Here is a 21,153-nt window from a genome sequence, read left to right on the forward strand (position 1 = left end):
GGGAAAATCTGCTTCACAAGACCTCTTTGACGGGTTGCAGAGAAAGGATGTCACTTTGGGGACTAAGGTGCACCTGACCCAAGTCATAGTTTTTTCCATCACCTCATCTGCGTGCGAGCATTGGACAATGAATAAGGAAGGTTGAAGTAGGACCCTGCAGTTGACTAACGGTGCTGTGCTGGTGGAGAGTATGGAGAACACTGAATTTCCAGAAGAACAAACCCGTCTGTTTGGGAAGAAGTACAGATGTTGAGACTTTGGACATGTTGTCAGGAGAGACCAGTTTCTGGGCGAGGGCATCATGTTTGGTAAAGTAGATGGTCAGTGAACAAAGGAAGATCCTCAGGGAGATATGTTGACATGGTGGCTGCAACGAGGGGCTCAAACGTAACAAAGATTGTGAGGCCACTGCAGGACCAGGCAATGTTTCCTTCTGCTTTACAGAGGGCCACTATGAATAGGACCAGATTAATGCAGCTCTAGTTTCTTGACCCACAGTGATAGCACTACAAATAAGTACAGTTTTATCAACCTGAGTCATATGCTGTTGTTGACTTTCATAAATCAGAGACAGCCAAATATTGCCAATTTTTTTCCTGGCTCAACCTACTTTGTCAGATTTGGATTTGGGCAACTTCTATGTAGAGATTGGTGTAAGTGTTTTAGGCCAAGGAAGCAGCATGAAGAAAGGTCCTGTCTGATTGAATCTTAGCCTCCTGATTGGTACAAGGTTACCTGGGAGAGGTGGGCCCATGAGGTACCATTAATGACACAACATGGTGATAACCAGTGCAGTTGTTTCCCGGTGACATCTCATCAGGTCCAGGTGTCATTTCTGGGCTAGACTGGGACTCCATTGAACAGGTTCAGAGCTCATTGGAGTAGGTGCTGCCAAAATAGAGTCAGAAGTAGGAGGGTGATGGAGGGAGAGTTTGAGGGAGGAGGAGAGCCAGGTAACTTTAGTAGCTCTGCCTCCAGCATGAGAAGCCCTGTTGGGGTAGTGGTTATGTGTTGAACTGCTGCCCTTAGGGTCAGCAGTTCAAAACCATTAGCCAGTCTGCTGGAGAAAGCTGAGGCTTTCTTCTCAAACAAACAAACACCAACCTACAATCATCATAGTGACCTTAGAGAACAGGAGAGAGCTGTCCCTGTGGTTTTCTGAGACAGTAAGTATGGGAGTAGAAAGCCCCATCTTTATCCCACTGAGCCACAGGGAGTTTCAAATTGTGACTTTGTGGTTAGCAGCCCTCCCCCATTGATACCACTGTGCTAATGAGGAAATGTTGTTTTAGCCGGATACCTGGGAAATTACACAGCGGAGACAGAAATGGAGGGGTTCCCCCCCGCCTGGTTCCATGCTCCACACTTTTAATCTCCATACCATAGTACCCACACCTGCCCCCAAAACCCCCTTCTCCAGCACCCAAATTGTCAGCCTGTACTCTCATGCGTTTGTTTTCCCCACTAAGTAATATGTTTATTTTGCCATTGTGAGGTGCTGTTGAGTTGGTTCTGACTCAGTGATCCTGTGAACAACAGCACAAAACACTGCCCAGTCTTGGGCCGTCCTCACAATTGCTAAGTTTGTGCCCATTGTTGTAGCCACTGTGCCCATCTCTCTCATTGAAGGCCATCCTCTTTTCACTGGCCTTTCTCAAGCATGGCGTCCTTCTGCAGGGATTGGCTCCTCCCGAAGATAAGTCCAACGTGTGAGTTCACAGCAGGCAGGAGTGTCTGCATCCCTGGTTCCTAGCAGAGCATCCATTCATTGCATTGCTCAGAAAATACTTATTGTGAATTTGGAACAAAGATTTATCATAAGGGACTTGAAAACTCTATAGTGCTTTATAGACATTGCTGTTAGGTAGAAATACACATGATCCTCCTATGTTGCTTATAAGCAAATAGGGATTGTTATATCTAATGATCCCACCTGCTCTAAGGTAATGACCTTTAAAACCAGTATGACAATTAATTATTTGATATAATTTTTTTTGGCAACCAGGAGTGAGAGAATATTTCCAGGAGTAAATAAAAATGCATTTCTTTCCTTCACAGTTGTAGAAAGAGGTAGCAATCGCAGACAATTTTCTATATCGGATTAAGGTCAGCAATGCTTAAACTGGGAAAGGGAAGTAGTCCTCGTGTCACACGCTTTCTATTTCTGACCGATCGACACGGCTGTTTGCAGCCCTTGAGAAAGACTCCGCGGCTCCTGTCGGGCCCTGTAAGAGGTTTCATGATTCAGCGGCGATGTCTGCTGCAGATGCAGGATAAGGGTGGGCAATGTGAGTGCCACCTCCCGCTCCAACCTGCTTGCTGTGACTGTATTGCTGTTGTGAATTAGCTGGCTTTGCTGGAGGGAGAACGCAGAAGTGAAGATTCTATCTGGAAGGGAGCTGGAATGAATGTCTTGAATCCCATGGGGAGGCTTTTAACTAGTGGCTCCTGTGGACAGCTTGGCTAGGCAAGGAAAACCAGCTCCCAGGGCCCAGATCTGAAGCCCATATTTGGGTGAGCACACAGTAGGCACAGATTCGGAATCTCCCTACTTCTGGTCACAGAAACAATATAGAACAAGAGAAATGAAAACACATACACAGACATTTCCTAGTAAAACCAGAAGACTCAAACTTTCAAACTTCAAAATGCATCAAAGGGTGGACAAATGCAACCTGGATGATCAAATGGCCTTACTGTTTAGTGTAATTGGTAGTGCAGTGATGGTGATGGTAGTGGTGGCGTGGTGATGGTAGTGGTGGCGTGGTGATGGTAGTGGTGGCGTGGTGATGGTAGTGGTGGCGTGTAGGTAGTAGTGGTGATGGTGCAGGTGGTGATGGAGGTGGTGGTGGAGGTGGTGGAGGTGGTGATGATGGAGGTGGTGGACACAGTGGAGATGGTGGAGGTGGTGGTGGAGGTGGTGGAGGCGGTGGAGGTGGTGGAGGTGGTGGTGATAGAGGTAGTGACATAGTGGAGATGGTGGAGGTGGTGGTGGTGATAGAGGTGGTGATGGTGTGGTGGTGGTGGTGGTGGTGGAGGTGCTGGAGGCGGTGGAGGTGGTGGAGGTGGTGGTGATAGAGGTAGTGGACATAGTGGAGATGGTGGAGGTGGTGGTGGTGGTGGTGGTGTGATAGAGGTGGTGATGGTGTGGTGGAGGTGGTAGAGGTGGAGGTGGAGGTGGTGAAGGTGATAGAGGTAGTGGATATAGTGGAGATGGTGGTGGTGGTGGTGATAGAGGTGGTGATGGTGGTGTGGTGGAGGTGGTGGTGGTGGTGGTGGAGGTGATGGAGGTGGTGGAGGTGGTGGTGATAGAGGTAGTGGACATAGTGGAGATGGTGGAGGTGGAGGTGGTGGAGGTGGTGGTGATAGAGGTAGTGGACATAGTGGAAATGGTGGAGGTGGTAGTGGTGGTGGTGGAGGTGGTGGTGGTGGTGGTGGTAGAGGTGGCGGTGATGGAGGTGGTGGTGGTGGAGGTGGTGGTGGTGGTGGTGGAGGTGGAGGTGGTGGTGGTGGTGATGGAAGTGGTGGTGGTGGTGGTGGAGGTATAGGTGGTGGCGGTGGTGGTGTAGGTGGTGTAGGTGGTGTCAGTGGTGGTGTAGGTGGTGGTAGTGGTGGTAGTGGTGGTGGTGGAGGTGGTGGTGGTGTGGTGGTGGTGGTGGTGGTGGTGGAGGTGGCGGTGATGGAGGTGGTGGTGGTGGAGGTGGAGGTGGTGGTGGTGGTGATGGAGGTGGTGGTGGTGGTGGTGGAGGTGGTGGTGGTGGTGGTGGTGGTGGAGGTGGTGGAGGTGGTGGTGGTGGAGGTGGAGGTGGTGGTGGTGGTGATGGAAGTGGTGGTGGTGGTGGTGGAGGTATAGGTGGTGGCGGTGGTGGTGTAGGTGTAGGTGGTGGTAGTGGTGGTGGAGGTGGTGGTGGTGGTGGAGGTGGTGGAGGTGGTGGAGGTGGTAGAGGTGGTGGAGGTGGTGGAGGTGGTAGAGGTGTAGGTGTAGGTGGTGGTGGTGTAGGTGTAGGTGGTGGCAGTGGTGCTGGTAGCGGTAGTGTAGGTGGTGGTGGTGGTGTAGGTGTAGGTGGTGGTGGTGTAGGTGTAGGTGTAGGTGTAGGTGGTGGCAGTGGTGGTGGTGGTGGTGGAGGTGGAGGTGGCCGTGATGGAGGTGGTGGTGGTGGAGGTGGAGGTGGCGGTGGAGGTGGTGGTGGTGGTGGAGGTGGCGGTGGAGGTGGCGGTGGAGGTGTAGGTGGTGGTGGTGTAGGTGTAGGTGGTGGTGTAGGTGTAGGTGGTGGCGGTGGTGGTGGTGGTGGTGGTGTAGGTGGTGGTGGTGGCAGTGGTGCTGGTAGCGGTAGTGTAGGTGGTGGTGGTGGTGTAGATGTAGGTGGTGGTGGTGTAGGTGAGAGAGATTGCTCCAGCTTTCTGCAGAGATTTATAATTGTATTCATCTTCTTCCCCGGGCCCTGGGGGTTTTGCTTTCTCTCCTCCTGTCCCCGTGGACCAAGCAGCTAAAGAAACAGACTCAAGGTCTCCATGGTTTCACAGGACTCTGCACGGCAAGAGGCACCTTTGATGTTTGCCTACTAGGCTTACTGTTTGACCTACTTTTAAAATTTTATTTTAATAAATCACTTTATTGGGGGCTCGTGCAACTCTTTTCACAATCTATCCCTCCATCCAATTTGGCAAGCACATTTGTACATTTGTTGCCATCATCACTTTCAAAACATTTGCTTTCTACTTGAGCCCTTGGTATCAGATCCTCATTTCCCCCCTCCCTTCCATTCTCCCCTCCCTCCCTCTCTCTCTCCCTCTCTCCCTCATGAACCCTTGATAATTTATAGATTATTATGATTTTTTTATGTCTTACACTGACTGATGTCTCACTTTACCCACTTTTCTGTTGTCTATCCCCCTTGGAGAGGGCTATAGGTAGATCATTGTGATTGGTTCCCCCTTTCTCCCCCCCACCTTCCCCGTATCCTCTTGGTATGGCTACTCTCAGGGGATTCCCTGTGTTTCTAGCTCCTATCTGTACCCATGTACATGCTCTGGTCTAGCCAGATATGTAAGGTAGAGTTGGCGTCAGAATAGTGGGTGGGGAGGAAACATTAAAGAACTAGAGGAAAGTTGCATGTTTCATTGGTGTGAGACTGCACCCTGACTGGATCGTCTCCTCCCCACCACCCTTCTGGCCCCACAGTCTAATTTTGGTATTCCCTGGGGCTTCATTGCTCTGCTCCCCTTGGTGTTCTGTTGCACGCCCTTAGTGTTTCGCCTTGGTGTGGTGGGGTCAGATGCGGCATGATTCCTACACGTGTCTCCAGTATTGTCCCTTGTAGCGGTCTGGGTCAGTGAGGGACGTCGTTGTTTGTCCTACTTTTAAAAGGTCTCTGGATGTCTTATTTTCCTTCCAGCTCAGCAGTGCATTTAAAGTAAGTCCTGTGGAAATGTTTCATCTGTCCAATCAGAAAAGTCATCTGCATTTTATAACCTATTATACTGTTGAAAGCAGAAATCAAAATCAGGTTCCTTCACATCCTTTCTGATTCAGATTCCCGCTGAAGACAGTTGGCATGGAGCTATGGAATTCATTCATTCCCTCATAAAACCGTAAGCAGGGGAGTCGATGGAGTCTACTTCCCGGCCTTTCTGGGCTGGGGGTTGAAAGTCAATAATCCATATACTACTGGACGAGCTTTCTCTTGCACTGGACTTGCAATACGAGCATACAGGAGAATTCACATTAGGCAAGGCTGGAGGGCAATAGGCGCCTTTTCTGTGTCTACCAGCTGTCCTATGAATGCTTTAGGTCCAGTCAGAGGGACAATAGAAACTGTTGAAGTGTGGGGTGCCAGAGGTGGCCGCAGAGAAACAGACCCACATGGCTGTGAAAAGCCTCCTACCCTACTGTGCTTTGTACACAGACTCTCTTTCAGGGCCGAGGACTCTAGGACCACAGATTCGTGCCAGGAAAGCCATGCTGCACTTCCTTCACAAGGGCATCTGGGACGCCCGAGGCCGACCCACGTTCCCTTAGCGACTTTCCTGTGTACAACTCTGTTACCATAACGGATGGACTTCTATCATCTGATCCATGGCGATATATTGTAAAACCAGTACTTATCATGCTAGATTCTTTTAATGAGGAATCATGAAGAAGGACAATTTATTGTCAGTGAATACGAGGTAAACTATTTCCTTGCTCTGCTCTCCCAGGTCTGTTCTGCCTCGATAGCCTGTCTTTGTTTAAGTGGTTCAGCAATGGCTTCTTGAATAACATGGCAATGTTTGTAGGATGAATAACGGTGTGGAGAAGGTAAATATGTGTGATCAATACCCCGGTGATTCTCTTTGGGGTGGGGAGCTGAGCCCCTCCAAGTGAAGACCCAGCCTTTTGATTTCCTGAGTAGAACAAGGCTTATGAGGGTGAGAGTTGAGCTTGGTTCTTACAAAATAAAAGGAATTTTTACAAGTAGCAGAATCAGGGAGACGTACTTATGGAGAAAGAAGAAGAATCCATGGGGAACTCAAGCCACATTTCTGGTGGCTGTTGCTATACTGTAAATCCTCTTTCTTACCTTTCTATGGCATAGTCAGTCAAATACTCACTTATTATTAATGTATTCTGGAATTGGACCTAGTGAAGTTCTCTTCAAGGGTGCTGTGAGTTGAATAGAGGAGCGGTTCCCAGGGAGCTGACCACACTCCAAACTCCCTGCCATCAAATCAATGTGATTCATACGGACCCCACCTTCTGGGTTTCCAAAACTGTAACTATGTTATGTATGGGAGTAGGAAGCCAGTCTGTCCCCTGAGGAGCTGCTGGTAGTTTCGAACTGCTGATCATCTGGATCAAAGCCCAGGTCATAACCACTATACCCCCAGCCTTCAGCTACACAAGGAGGGAAAATCATCACGATTAGTATCAGCTGCCTAGGGCAGATTCCTAAGAGGCTAAGAACTGCCCTTATCCTCTAAATTTCCTTACCAATTCAGATACCAACGGTTCCTCCCAGGGCACGCTCTACTTTTCTGCAGGGTTTTCTGTTTCATTGCTAAGGCCACACAGCACTCACCGACGATGCCCGTGAAGTTGACAGGCTACAATTCAAATGAGAAGTGTTGAGGATACAGCAGTTTAGTTAAAACAGATTCTTCTCTACTGTGCTCAGATAGGTGTCTCTCTGCCTTCAGCCACTTGACCTGCTCTCTGTCCTGCTGGGGAATGTTACAGCAATGTTACAAAACTCTTCAGGGCTGCAAATGAATGCCCAAAGGGCATGCCACTCCACAACAAGCCTGAACACCAAGGCACTCCGCTCCACGCAGCAGCAAACCAAGGTCCTCCAATGAAATGACTAGGCCACTCCACGTGCCAACCTGCTGCCCATAGGCACTCAGTGAGTGGGGAAGTCCACCCTGCCCTCTCATGCTCCGACTTCCCTTTCTGCTGTTGCTGCTTGCATCATTTGCATACTCTCCTGTCAACTTGAGTAAAGGGGTGGAGTCTAGCTTGTCAATCAGGTAGCAGCTTGATGACCTCAACTGGAGGTGCTACGAGATAGTTTACCAAGTCTCTCTGCCTTCCCTTTCTTGAATGAGACACTCAGAGAGCTGGAGAGAGACACATGGAGACCCCCGAGCCAGAGTTAAGATGCTTCCCCTGCCACCGGATCCACTGGTCTGTGATCTTCCTGCATTCGGCATGATTGCGTGAGGTGCGTGAGTCTGAAGAGGAATTTATGGGCTAGTATTGGACATATGTGCTAAATTGGACTTAGGGACTTGACCGGGACTGCGCTGGGGCGTTTTCTCAATATACAATTGCTCTTGTATATGAAGCTCTCATTTCCATGTTTCTCTAGTCTACCCACACTGCCCCTGGTATCAAAGCTGGATCCTGGATCAAGGAAATTCAGAGGTGTCAGTATCTCGGGGTCAAAGTATAACAATCCACTCCTGGCTATTCATTTTTGCAGATTGTGAAATCCCCTTCTACTAAAATTTTCTAAAATGGCCCGTTCTATATCAGTACAATTACACTTACAATTAGCCCAGTTAACAAGCACTCACAGCTGAATCATATCATCTAATCAATTGCTTCCCCTTCTTATGGAGCCCCATCAGGAAAATAAAGGTCACATGGTGGGAGTAACAAAAGCTTCTTTGTTTTTTTTGAGATGAATAAGTCCTTCTCAATTTTACTTTCCCTCCTCTTTTTAAAAAGCCCAAGCCTCAGACGGCTATTTAGGCTTGAGGGACCAGGAATGTGGAGGATTTTTTTAAACAAACATGCTATGTATATTTATACAGTCCACCTTAAGAAACAAAATCAACAATAGTATCTTGTTAAATACTCCATATGCCGGTATGTGGTCCTTTCTACCCCTCCCCCCAGCAGTAATCCATCCTTTCCCTGTCCCTGTCCCCAGACTCCTCATGGTCCTCAAAGCCTTGTCTATTGGTATGTAAACCACATTGCTTATTTTCGTTACAATAGTGTTGTTCTTAAATATCTATTTTTGTAAGATTGGCTGAGTTTGCTAAGCATAGTGTTCTCTTGCTTTGTCTGCGCCTTTTAGCATTTACAAGAGTTGCTATTGTTTTTATTGATGAGTAATATCCATAGTAGGAATGTACCAGAGCTTGTTTATCCATGTCTCTGTAGGTGGAGTGTTTGGTTGTTTCCATGTTTTTGCTATTGTGGAGATTGTGGCACTAAGCATAGGAGTGCATATGCCTATTCAGGTTATAGATTTCTTTTGGGGTATAAGCCTGGTCTAGAGATTGCTGGATCATAAGGTCCTTGTGTTTGCATTTGTTTAAGGAAGTGCCCCACTGATTTCCATTGTGGTTGTACCATTCTTCGGTTCCACCAGCATTCTTATTCATCGGCATCCTCTCCAGAATTAATTATTTCTGTTTTATTGAATTTTGCCAAAAGTGTGGGTATGAGGTGATATCTCATTGTTGTTTTAATTTGCATTTCTTATTGCTAATGATCTCAAACATTTCTCTATATGGTTGTTGGCCACCTGGATGCAGTATTTGATAAATTGTCTATTGGTGTCATGTGTCCATTGTTGATCGGGTTACTTGTATATTTCTTATTAAAATGTTATAGTTTTCTATAGAGTTTGGAGATTATCCCTTTATCTGATATACTATTACTGGATGTGTTTTCCTATCTTTGGGTTCTTTGTTGACTCTTTGAATGAAGTATTTTGATATGCATAAATGTCATATTTTTTGTGAGTCTCAGCTCTTTATTTTGTCTTTGATAGTGTGGATATTTTTCATTATGCTTTGTTGGTCCCTGTTTTTTCATAGATGGTCTTTATAATTGTATGGTTTATAGTTAGGTCTTTGATCCATCTTGAGTTCATTTTTTGTATATGGTGTGAGCCACGGGTCTTAATTTATTCTTTTGCAGGTGAAGATTCAGTTTTTCCAGCACCATTGGTTTAAAAGGCTCTCTAGTCCCGTTTAATGTGTTTTCATGTCTGTAGGCACTTGATTGTATTTCTGAGTTTTCAATTTTTATCCATTTATCTTTATCTCTATCATTGTAGCATTACCACACTGTTTAGTTCTAAGTAATTCTAATAGATCGTGACCTGTTATTTCACTCGCATCTGCCTGCCAACCCCTGCCAAACTGAACGTGATGAAACCTAATAATAACAGCTAACAAGTAACAAAATATACTGGTGTGATTTTCTAAGTTTTAAATTCTATAATATTTTGATGTCTAGAGTAAATATGGCCCAATAAAGAGAAAAGTAGGAAAAATATGTTGCATGTTGGACTGCTAATTTTAAGGTCAACAGTTAAAATTTAGTAGCTGCTATTCAAGAGAAAGATGAGGCTTTCTGCTCCTGTAAAGATTTACAGCCTCAGAAACTCACAGGGGCAGTTCTACTCTATCGTTCAGGTTCACTGTGAGTTGGAATAGACTCAGTGACAGTGAGTGAGTTTGTTTGTATATCTATGAAGGACGTGATCTAGAAAGTTGATAAAACCATAAAATCAATATAACTAGCATGTTAATATCCAAAAGCTGCCGGGACTATATTCTTTTAAGCCAAAGCAAAGAAACTACCTCAACCTAACAACAGCCAACCTCACCACCACCACCGCAATAAAACAAAAAGCCAAACTTTGATAGGGAGAGACTTTATTCAGAAAGATAACATTAGGTCAACACCCATTTTAAGAGTTAGGGACTACTCTGCACACTTGGGGACACCATGCATCAGAAGCAATCAACTTGATGGTAATTAACCAAATCAAACTCACTGCCATTGAAAGAATTCCAACTCATAGCAACCCTAATGGACAGGGGTAGCCCACAGAAGCACTGTGGCAGAACACTGACATTTCACACCAAAGCATTTTGTAATTCCCAAAACACAATAAAAGTGAGTCAGGGCAAGGATGGGAAGAGTGACAACATCCGACAGTAAATCTGATGTTTTACATGGAAGTCACCTTACTCCCTGGGGAGCCCTGGAAGATGGCTCATGTTTTGACTCAGGGTAAGGGTGAGCCCAAAGCTCCAGAACTTAGGGGAAGGAGAGACACTTTACCAAAGGTTGGTCAACAAGAGGTTTGTTCCCGATTGTTCAGTGGGGACAACCAGGCCAGTTATCCCTTTATGAAACACCCACTGTCATCGAGTTGATTCAAACTCACAGTGACCCTGTACAAGATTTCTGAGGCCACACATCTTTGTGGGAGCAAACAGTTTGTCTCATCTATCCCTAGCAGAGCAGCTGGTGGGTTTGAACCATCAATGTGGTGGTTACAGTTTACCATCTAACCCACAGCACCTTGCACTAATTTTTATGAGAGAAGGGATGGGGATTTGGAAGCTCTGTACCTGATCTTGTCCCCCTGTGAGAGTAGGCAGGGCTAAATCATATAAGCAAGGGCATTGGGAAGTGTTAGTTATTTTTGGCAGTGTGGCCAACTGAGTCCCAGGAAAAGGTGATCAGGAGAACACATGTCAACCTCTGCGTGCTGCTCGGGCCTGGTGACCAGCAGAGCTGGGAGGGCTGTTGGAAGGGAAGAAGGCTGACTCGTCTGATCAAGACCCTGGAGAGGGTTTCAAAACACACCCGTTTGAATATTTGTTGAGTTCTTATCATCCCCACTTCCCTCAAATCTTAAAAAATTCCTTCCTATGTAAAAACAATTCCTTCTTTGGATCATCATAAAATGCAGGTTTGGCTTCTTTCTAATTCTGATGGTGCTAAAGCTCATTCACTGCCTCCGGGCACCTCATTTAATAATTCGGAGCTTCTGCACTTTTGTATGAAAAATGAGGTTTTCATGGATGACCTCCACCAAGATTTTTAAAAACAAGAGCCTATGTGCTTCATTTCATGACTTGGCAGTTGGCACTAACCTGGTCCTATTGATTTTGTAATAATATTTTTGTTAGTGTAGACACCTCTTGAGATACATTGGTCGTTCTTTGAACTGTTAATAATGTATTTTGAATATATTGATTACTATATTCCTTTTCCAGACTGAAAGAGAACACATTTTTTGTTGCCATTCTGTTTATATTTTTCCATGGCTCTATTTTTCTTCCTTTTATTCCCATAAATTTAATGTAGCAATGTAAATGATTCCATCTTATGAAAAATGCACACATGATAAAAACACAAATTTTAAAATCAGGCAATTAAACCAACAAAGAAAATAAAGCAAAATATCAGATAAAACTTCTCAAGTAATATTTTAATGGTCCAGAGGGGTCTAGACAGGAACCCTAGTTTAAATTACCCACAAAATGACATCAGGCAGAGATGATCTAACTGGCTCTGTGAGGTGTTTCATTTCCTAGCTACATTGACCTTTAAGTAATCTTTTTTTTTTTTTAATGTTTCAGCAGTTGACTTTGTTGTTTCACAATTTCTCCTTCTCCTGCCACCTCTGTGTCAGTTAGTCATACTGTGATCACTTGTTTGTTGCTGTGATGTCAGAAGCTGTTCTGTCACTGGTGTGGTGCTTCCGATACCAGTAGGACCACCTAGTGAGCGCATGTTTCTGGAGACCCCCTAGACTCAGAAAGATTAGCGACAAAAGTATAGTTATTGACTCCTGAAAATTAGCCAATGAAAACCTTATGGCGCACAATGGAATATGGTTTTGATACTGCTGGAAATTTGCTCTTGAATGTAGATTAGCTGAAGAGAGTGGAATACATGATGGGATTCTATATGCATGTTCTCATTGATTTTTTAATGACATGTCTTCGTATCGGGCTTGCTGCTACCTTTGTGAATGAGCATGATTGAAAATTTTGCCCTCGCTCTCCAACCCTCATTGTTAGTGTTCAGTCACTTGTGTTTTTTAGCCATACAGGTCAACAATTCATGTCTTTTGGTCTAAAAATTTATCCCATACATGCATACGTCCTTTGTCTAAACAGTATTTGAAGTTCTATGACATTGACTAAATTAAAGAAACCATCAATAACATAAGGAATACTGCCGGCGTAGTGGGTCCGCGTTGAGCTGCGGCCCAAAGATCATCGATTGGAACCACCAGCTGTTCCTTGGGAGAATTCCTATAAAGTTACAGCCTTAGAATCCCACAGGGAAGTTCTATCCTGTCATACAGAGTCAAAGGGTCAATATGAATCAGAATTGACTTGACAGCAGTAAATGTGCATATGTGATAAATAGAATGACTGTATTCCCCATGTGAACGACTAATAATATTCCCCAATAAAAGTATAATGATGTCTCTAAAGTGGACCAGGGACACATTTAAACCATAGACATATGAATGGATTTTGAGCTCGTTCTTATGGTGGGGTCCTACTAGATACTTACCCTCACGAAGAGATCACGGAAGATATAGGTACTATAGTAGAGAGTGGTGAAGAAATCAAATGGTGCTAAGCTGTCAGAAAAATAATGTCTGGAGTCTTGTCTTTAAACAAGCAGTCCTCTAAGTGAAGTGGCAGCTCAGTCTACATGGAAGAAGCACACTGGTCTGCGTGATCCAAGGATTGCAAACAAGGTGGGAGGAAGTAATGGGATGAGAGGATAAATTCTGAGCCCCCAGTTGGCAGAAGGCGATGGTGGACAGTGACAGCCAAAAATTCATTTACAGGGTACCCACTTGGAATAAACGTCAGGAGAATTCCCTCTGACCATTGACCATGGATGTGAGGAGACTTGTAACCATAATACACCAGAAAGGAAACTAATGTAGACATTGTTCTGTTAAAATTTAACAACTTATCATTTGTTCTTTTAAAATTTGTCCTAGTGTTTTATTATTTTCTGTTATCTTTTCAATTAAGGGTCTTCAATATTTTATTTTATTGTTGGGCTTTTGTTTTATGGTTTGCTGTTCATTTTTGTGTTTTTCTTTATATTGCACAATAGATAAATCTGTAGACAATAACTGAATTGGTAGTGTCCTGAGGTTATCCCAGGGGAAGTTAGGGAAAATGAGGAGCTAATAATAATGAGTTAAAAAAGGAAGGAAGTGTTCTAAAATTTATTGTGGTGATGATTGCACAATTTCTTTTAACATGTTTAAACTATTGAATTCTGTATGTGAATTATATTCAATAAAACTATTGATATTAAAAAAATAGAGCTGGACAGAAAATTCCAAAAGGGAGCTTGAGAAGACAAAACAGGATTACAACGACAGGTGCCAAGACCCGGAGTTGGCGAACCAAAAGAGAAGACACCCAGTGTGACAATTGGATTTCACTTCGAACCCAGCCTAATATCCTCAGCATATCTCAAGCTGGAGAAACTTGAGAGAAATCCCAAAGCTGCAGTGTTGAAGGACTCCCTGGGAAAATGGTTTGAACGATGCAGGAAGCATCAAAAGATGAAGGAATGCAGAGTCACTGACCAAAAGAAATTGATGGACTTCCAGTGGTTTTTAAAGGTAGCATGTGATGGAGAGCCAGTGGTACTGAAGGGAGAAGTCCCGGCTGCACTGCAGACATTGGCCCCAACAGGAGATGGGGAACCAAAAACTGTTGCGAAATCAGGAGGGGCAGCAGACCAGCTCCTCCCAGTTGCAGGCAGGACAGCGTAAGTGGGGAAGGGATCATATTTTGGGTCTCTATCTTGCTGCAGATTAGGAAAGCGTACACGATGCGTTCAGGCTCTCCCTACAAAGTGAGGGAGGTGGCAGGCTGGGCTGTGCGTGGTACTCACAACCATGTAACCCTTGTACCCCACTTTCCATGAAGGGGACACCCAGGTAAAGGAGGCTGCCCTTTCCTAGGCCAGCTTGCGAAGTGGTAGTAATCCATTTCAAACACAATCTGCCTGGTCGTTTGCTTTTTCTTTTTTAAAGAAAACAATAGTTTTATTGACATATCATTCACATATCATACAATTCAATAATTCAATCATATTTTAAAAGTTGTACAATCATCACTACAATTAGTTCTAGAACTTTTTCCTCCTTTTTTTTTTTGAATCATTTTATTAGGGGCTTGGCCTGGTCGTTTTCAAAGGCCGTGGAGACTCACAAAAAGGAATTGATTTCGAGTTTCCACAGTAAACTATAGCCTTCCACAAACCAAGTGCTCTCTCTGAGGCAGGATGTGAACTATGAATACAGGGACAGGGAATGATCTGTCTGTGCTTGTGCTATCTTAAAGTAGTCTGTGTTGCCATTTAGGGGTGGAGCCTGGGGCAGTAGGGCCAAGTCTGGATACACTTGGTAGTGGACCTCGGTGGTGCACTGTGTCTGCAGCTCTGTACCGCGGGCGCTGCAACTGGGCTGAGCAAGTGAAACCTGAAATAAGATGGAAGCGTAACCAGCTCCCCTCAGGAGCCTGGTTCATGGCTGGTACAGAATGTCCTAGTCCGTGGAAGAAGAGACATGGGTTTTTGTTGTTTTGTTTTGCTGTGATCCTTTCTTTATTTACTTGGACTACTGTAACATAATACCACAAAGTATGTGCCCCCAACCCCCCCCACCTCCCTAGATTTTCTCACAGTCCTGGAAGCTAGAAGTTGAGTAAGGTTTTGGCTCTGCTCATTCTTGTTGATCTTTCTTTTAGTTTCTGATGGTTGCAAGCCCCCCCCCCCTTTAACAGTCTTTTTGCTACTAATAAAAACTACATGGGGTAGGGGACTTTAAAATGCTCTTAGAAAAGTTCTGTGGTTCCTTAATTGCATTTTTGTATAGACTTTTTGAAGCCCCCCTTGTAGGCATATCTGCCCCCCATGTTATCACATTATGTCAACCCTGGTGTTGATGGGAGTCCTTCTCTATTCTCTTTATTATTTTTCCCAAACCATTTTATTAGAAACTAATCTAGACAGCATATTATTCTGCAGCTTAGTCATATCAAGCAGTGTTGTACAATTCCTACCAAAGTCAGTTGCAAAACATTTTCTTTCTTCTTGAACTCCTTGATATCAGCTCCCCCTGACCCCTTTACCCTCCCTTTGTAATCCCCATGAGGCTTATTCTAGTTATTGTCTCTATAGATCCATCCATCTTGGGTTTCAAATGCCCAAACACATAGAAAAACACATAGCAAAGAGTCAAAAAGGCTTCCAACAATGAAAAAATATGACAGAGGAAAACCACAATATGGAAAAAACCCACAGAAAAGATGAAAATTCAGACCAAGTACAAAGTGTATCAGAAGTGTATCAAGTGTCAGGTTTTAACAGTTCCAGTCAGGTAACTGACCTCTCAGAGTCCCTTATTTATATCACAAAGGAGAAAAATATATCCAATAGACTCATATGTGCAGATTATTGTAGGGGGAGAAAGAGACTCCAAATTCAAATATACTTTGTAGAGACACATTTGTTAAACCCTCAAATGGGAAAAAAGGAAATGAATCATCCAGGCTAGGGAGACCGGTAGTAAAAGGCTAAATGGTGTCCAAAAGACCCACAGCCATGCCACTACTTGAATAGGGCAAGGGAAACTGTCCCAACATCATGATTGATAGCAGATCAACTCATCACAGTCTCGGGAACTACAGAAGGGACAAAAGCCCTGTGATAGGGATACATTCACTGTTGTAGATTAGAAAAAAATAGCAAATTGGTTCAGGGCTTTCTGACCAAGGTGGTTGGCAGTGGAGTTGGCTATGACGCATAACCATTCCACCCCATTGCCCCAATTTCCATCAAGGACATGCCCAGGAAAGTTCCTGAGGACATGACAGCCCCTCTCTGGAGTAGCCAAGGACGGCGTGGCAAACACATTCTGCCAAGGGCAAAGCTTTGTACATTGCCTGTCTGCTAACCACAAGATGAGCAGCCGGAGACCACCACCAACTCAATTAGAAAAAGGGACACTTTCTAATTTCGTAAAGCGCCACCGTTTCAGACACCCACAGAGGCAGTTCTACCCTGTCCTCTAGGGTGGCTATGAGTCAACATTGATATGGAAGTGAGTTTTGATTTTCTTTTTTTGGTCAATGATCAGAAAGTGCTCAACGGAGGCTGAATCTAGAATAGATTTAAATAGAACAGACTTAAGCTAGATGTAGGGCTTCCACTGTAAACTGTAAAGCAAAACAAAACCCCAAACTGCCACTTTCCCAATAATAACTCACAGTGGCTCTGCCTACATAGGGTTTCTGAGGCTTTGTCAGTCTTTAGGAAAGCCAACAGCCTCATCCTGCTGCCTCAGAGAGACTGTTGTGTTAGAACCACCGACTGTGCAGTTAGCAGATCAACAGTGCAAAGTGGTAGTCTTGTGCAAACTTAGTGCTCAGAATTTAAGTTTTCCTACAGGACACAGGTGTTTACTTGTGCTTTATTGACTATGCCAAGGCATTCGACCGTGTGTGCCATAACAAACGATGGAGAACCCAGAGAAGAATGGGAATTCTAGAACAGTTAATTGTGCTCATGCGGAACTTCTCCATGGATCATACGGCGGTGGGAGCAGCACGAGAGTACTGTGTGATTTAAAATTAGGAAACGTGTGTGTCAGGGTTACTTATTCAGTGAGTATGCTGAGCAGATTGGGAAACTGGATGATATGAAGAGGAATGTGATATGAGGATTGTAAGAATGCATACTAACAATCTGTGACACCATCTTGCTTGCTGAAAGTGGGGAGGATTTGAAACACCTTCTGATGAAGATCAAGGATTGCATTTTTTAGTATGGATTGCACTAAGAGTAAAGAAAAACAAAATCATCATGACTGGACTAATAGGTGTTGCTAGGTGCCATCAAGTCAGCCCCTACCCATAGTGCCCCTGTGCACAACAGAGCAAAACACTATGTGGTTCTGTGCCATCCTCCTAATTGTTCTTCTGCTCGCACCTACTGTTGTAGCCACTGTGCCAATCCATCGCATTGAGGGCCTTCTTTTCCCCTGCGCCCCTCTACTTTCTCAAGCATGATGCCCTTTTGCAGGGACTGGTCTCTCCTGACAACATGTCCAAAATATGTAAGACAAAGTATCGCCATCCTTGTCTCTAAGAAGCACTCTGGACACCTTTCTTCGAAGACAGATTTGTTTGTCCTTTTGGCAGTCCATGACTCTCAATGCTCTTCTCCAGCACCACATCTTAGATCTTCCTTATCCAATGTCCAACTTTTATATACATGCATCCGAGGCAGTGCATTGTTTGGTCTCTTGTCTGCTTCTTCCATGAGCATGATTGTGAACTCAAGCAAAACAGAATCCTTGACAACTTCAAGCTGTTCTCTATTAATCGTGGTGTTACTTATTGGGCCAGTGGTAAGGATTTTGGTCTTCTTTGTATTGGGTTGTAATCCATACTGAAGGCTGCACTTGAAGGAAAGTGCCTTGAGACGCATAGGAATACCACAACACTTCATTGTATTCATGTGACTTGTACACGGATTAAAAGGCAGTTGTGCAAAATACTGAGAGGTGGAAATAGGGGGGAAGGGGACAGGAGGAAGGCAAAAGGAAACAGAGGAAGGATCTAGGAAGCAAAGCAATGGATAGAGGTATAAGCAGAGGTGTATACATATGTAAATACATTATTACACAAAATAGATGCATATATATTTATATGTCAATATACTGAGATAGTGGATGGACTTTGGGTCTCTGCTCATACTCTCCCTGAATACAAGATCACTTTGTTCTAACAAATTGGCAGTCTGAGAATGCTCACCTTCCTGGCATAGTCGCTGAGGATAAAATGGGTGCATAGCAAATGTGGTGAAGAAGGCAGATTGTGCCTGGCTATTAAAAGATATAGTGTCTTGGGTCTTAAAAGCTTGAAGTTAAACAATTGACCATCCAGCAGAGAAACAACAAGCCCACATGGAAGAAGCAGATCAGCCAGTGTGATCATGAGGGGTCATTGGGACCAGGTAACAGACATCAGAAGACACATAACAAAAATACACAAACATATTGTTGAGAACGAGGGGGGTTGGAGCAGAGACCCAAAGCCCACCTGTAGACAATGGAATACTCCCCCACAGTGGGGCCACAAGGAAAGGATGAGTCAACCAGGGTACACTAAAGCATTGATGAAACACACAATATTCCTCTGGCTCCTTGAGGCTTCCTCACCCCCCACTACCATGACCCCAGTGCTGCTTATCAATTCAGACTAGACCGGAACATGTACACAGGTATAGGTAAGAGATGGGAGCTCACAGCACAGCGAATCCAGGAACAGGAGTGGGAATAGTGATCCCAGAAGGGTAGGGGGAAGCAGGGGAGAGGAAGGGAGAAAGGAGGAACCGATCGCAATGATCGACACATAACCACACTCACACCCTAAGGGGAAGAACAACAGAAAACAGGGAGAAAGGGAGACAGTAGTTGGTGTGAGATATGAAAATAATAATAATTTATAATCTATCAAGGAGTCTTAAGGGGGAAGAGGGAAGGAAAAAAGAGGAGCTGATAGCAAGAGCTCAGTAGAAAGTAAATGCCTAGAAAAGAATGTTGGCAACATATGTACAAATATACCTGGTGGAATCGATGTAAGAACCCCCTATAAAATGATCTTTTAAAAAAAGAGGAAGTTGTGCAAACAGAACACAGAGCAATAGGTAACATCATGATAAACAGAGAAAAGATTAAAGTTGTCAAGTATTTCATCTTGCTTTGATCCACAATGGATGTTAATGAAAACAGCAGTCAAGAGATCAAAGGATGCATTGCATTGCATACATTTGCTGTCCAGGACCTCTTTAGAATGTTGGTAAGCAAGGATGTTACTTTGAGGGCTAAGGTGTACCTGACCCAAGTCATGATATTATTCAATAGTCTTATATATATATGAAAGTTGCACACTGAATAAGGGAAACCAAAGACAGTAATGCATCTAAACCATGGTGCTAGTGAAAAATATCGAAAGTATCATGGACTGCATAAAGGACAAACGGATCTGTCTGGAAGAAGTACAGCCAGAATGCTCCTTAACGTTGGGCATGTTATGAGGAGAGACCTGTCCGTGGAAAAGGACACCCTGCTTGGTGGAGTGTAGGTGAAACGGGGAAGACCTTCAGCAAGATGGCTACAACACAGTGGCTACAACAATGACTTCAGACATAACAGTTGTGAGCACGGCTCAGGGCGATCCCAGGTTTCATTCTGTTGGACATAGGCTCGCTCTGATTCGGAACTGAAGGGATGGCCCTTCACAACATGACACAGGAAGTGGGATTTCAACACAACTTTTGAGGGATACAGTCCATCACAGTCCATTGGGTATCTATGAAGCCCAGGGTTCTCATTTATGAATTTGAAATAATATCTGCACCACATGAATAACATAGAAGAATGCATTTTAAAGTGGTTACCCTGGAATTTAGTATTGTACATGCTTATGATTTACTGGCAAAATTGATCACCAGTGCAATTACAACCAAAGTGTCAGCATAGCAAAGGTTTTATGTGTCCCAGGTAAAATGTGCCGCTAATTCACTGGCACAATAGTTGTTACAATTGAAGACATTTTCAAAAGAAAAAAAATTGGACTGAGGTTTCTATTTGGGGGTCCATGCTGGCCTGCATTCTTGTCAACTACAAGCTTTCCGAGCTGAACGGGAGAGGTGATCAAGGCAGGGGAGACCCCACTTGAAGGAACCAGGGCAGCTGATTGCTGTCAAGGCTCCTCGTCCTCTGAGTGGTGCTTGGAGAAGCCTGAGGGAGGCCACGAAGAGCTCTTGATGAAGAGCTGCCTGAGCACCGATTTGCATTCAGAGAAATCAGGAATTGGCTGCTCAGGCATCTTGAATTTGCCACAGCTGCCTCCTTCTTCGTGCCCGTTCCTTATTAAACATCTATTAGGCTCCCACAGTGCACAGCACAAAGCAGACAATGAAAGCCCCCCTTTAGGAGAGGGTCTGCTTTCAGCTCCTTCCTTATCTTTTCATGGAAAGAAACAGTTAAAAACAACCACCACAGCAATAACACATAGACACCAATGATCTAATCGGCCTGGGAAGTGCAGCCAGATGCTCCCTAGAAGCAAGGATGGCCAGATTTTGTCTCTTGTGCCTTGGGCCTGTAGGCAGGAGGAACCAGTCTCTGAAGAAGGACATCATACTTAGTAGAGAGCTAAAACAGGCAGAGCTTAAGGAAATGGATCGACACATTAGCTGCCACATGGACGCAAGCCCAACAGTGGTGAGGGTGGTGCAGGACCAGGCAGTGCTTTGTTTTGTTGTACAGGGAACGGCTATGAATTGGAACTGATTCAACACCACCTAACAACAACATTGTGGTAGTTACATAATCCGCTGTCAATTTGAGACTTAAGAGTGAATGTGTGTTTAGCCTGTCGATCAGGTCACAGCTTGATGACTTCATCATTTGGAGTCGCTAAAGAAATAACTCTCTGGAAGTGGGACACTCGCTCACTCCCTGCGAGACATCACTGGCAAGGAGGAGGATGGAGTCACACTGATGGAGCCAGAGCTCTGGAGCCAAAGGAGCCATGTAGAGACCCCTGCCAGTGCTGAGATGCTTACACCACCACTGGATCCACAAGACTTTCCACCCACTGGCCAATTTGGCATCACTGCATGTGCTGCATGAATCTGAAGAAGAATTTATAGTCCAGTAACGGACATAAGGGCTAATACTAGACTTATAGACTTGATCTGGAATGGGCTGGGGTGTTTCTTCAATTTCAAATGCTCTTGTATACAAAGCTCTTTCATATATATATACCGTATATACTCTTGTATCA

This window comes from Tenrec ecaudatus, chromosome 7 (assembly GCF_050624435.1).
Source record: "Tenrec ecaudatus isolate mTenEca1 chromosome 7, mTenEca1.hap1, whole genome shotgun sequence".
In the NCBI taxonomy this organism is placed as follows: Eukaryota; Metazoa; Chordata; class Mammalia; order Afrosoricida; family Tenrecidae; genus Tenrec; species Tenrec ecaudatus.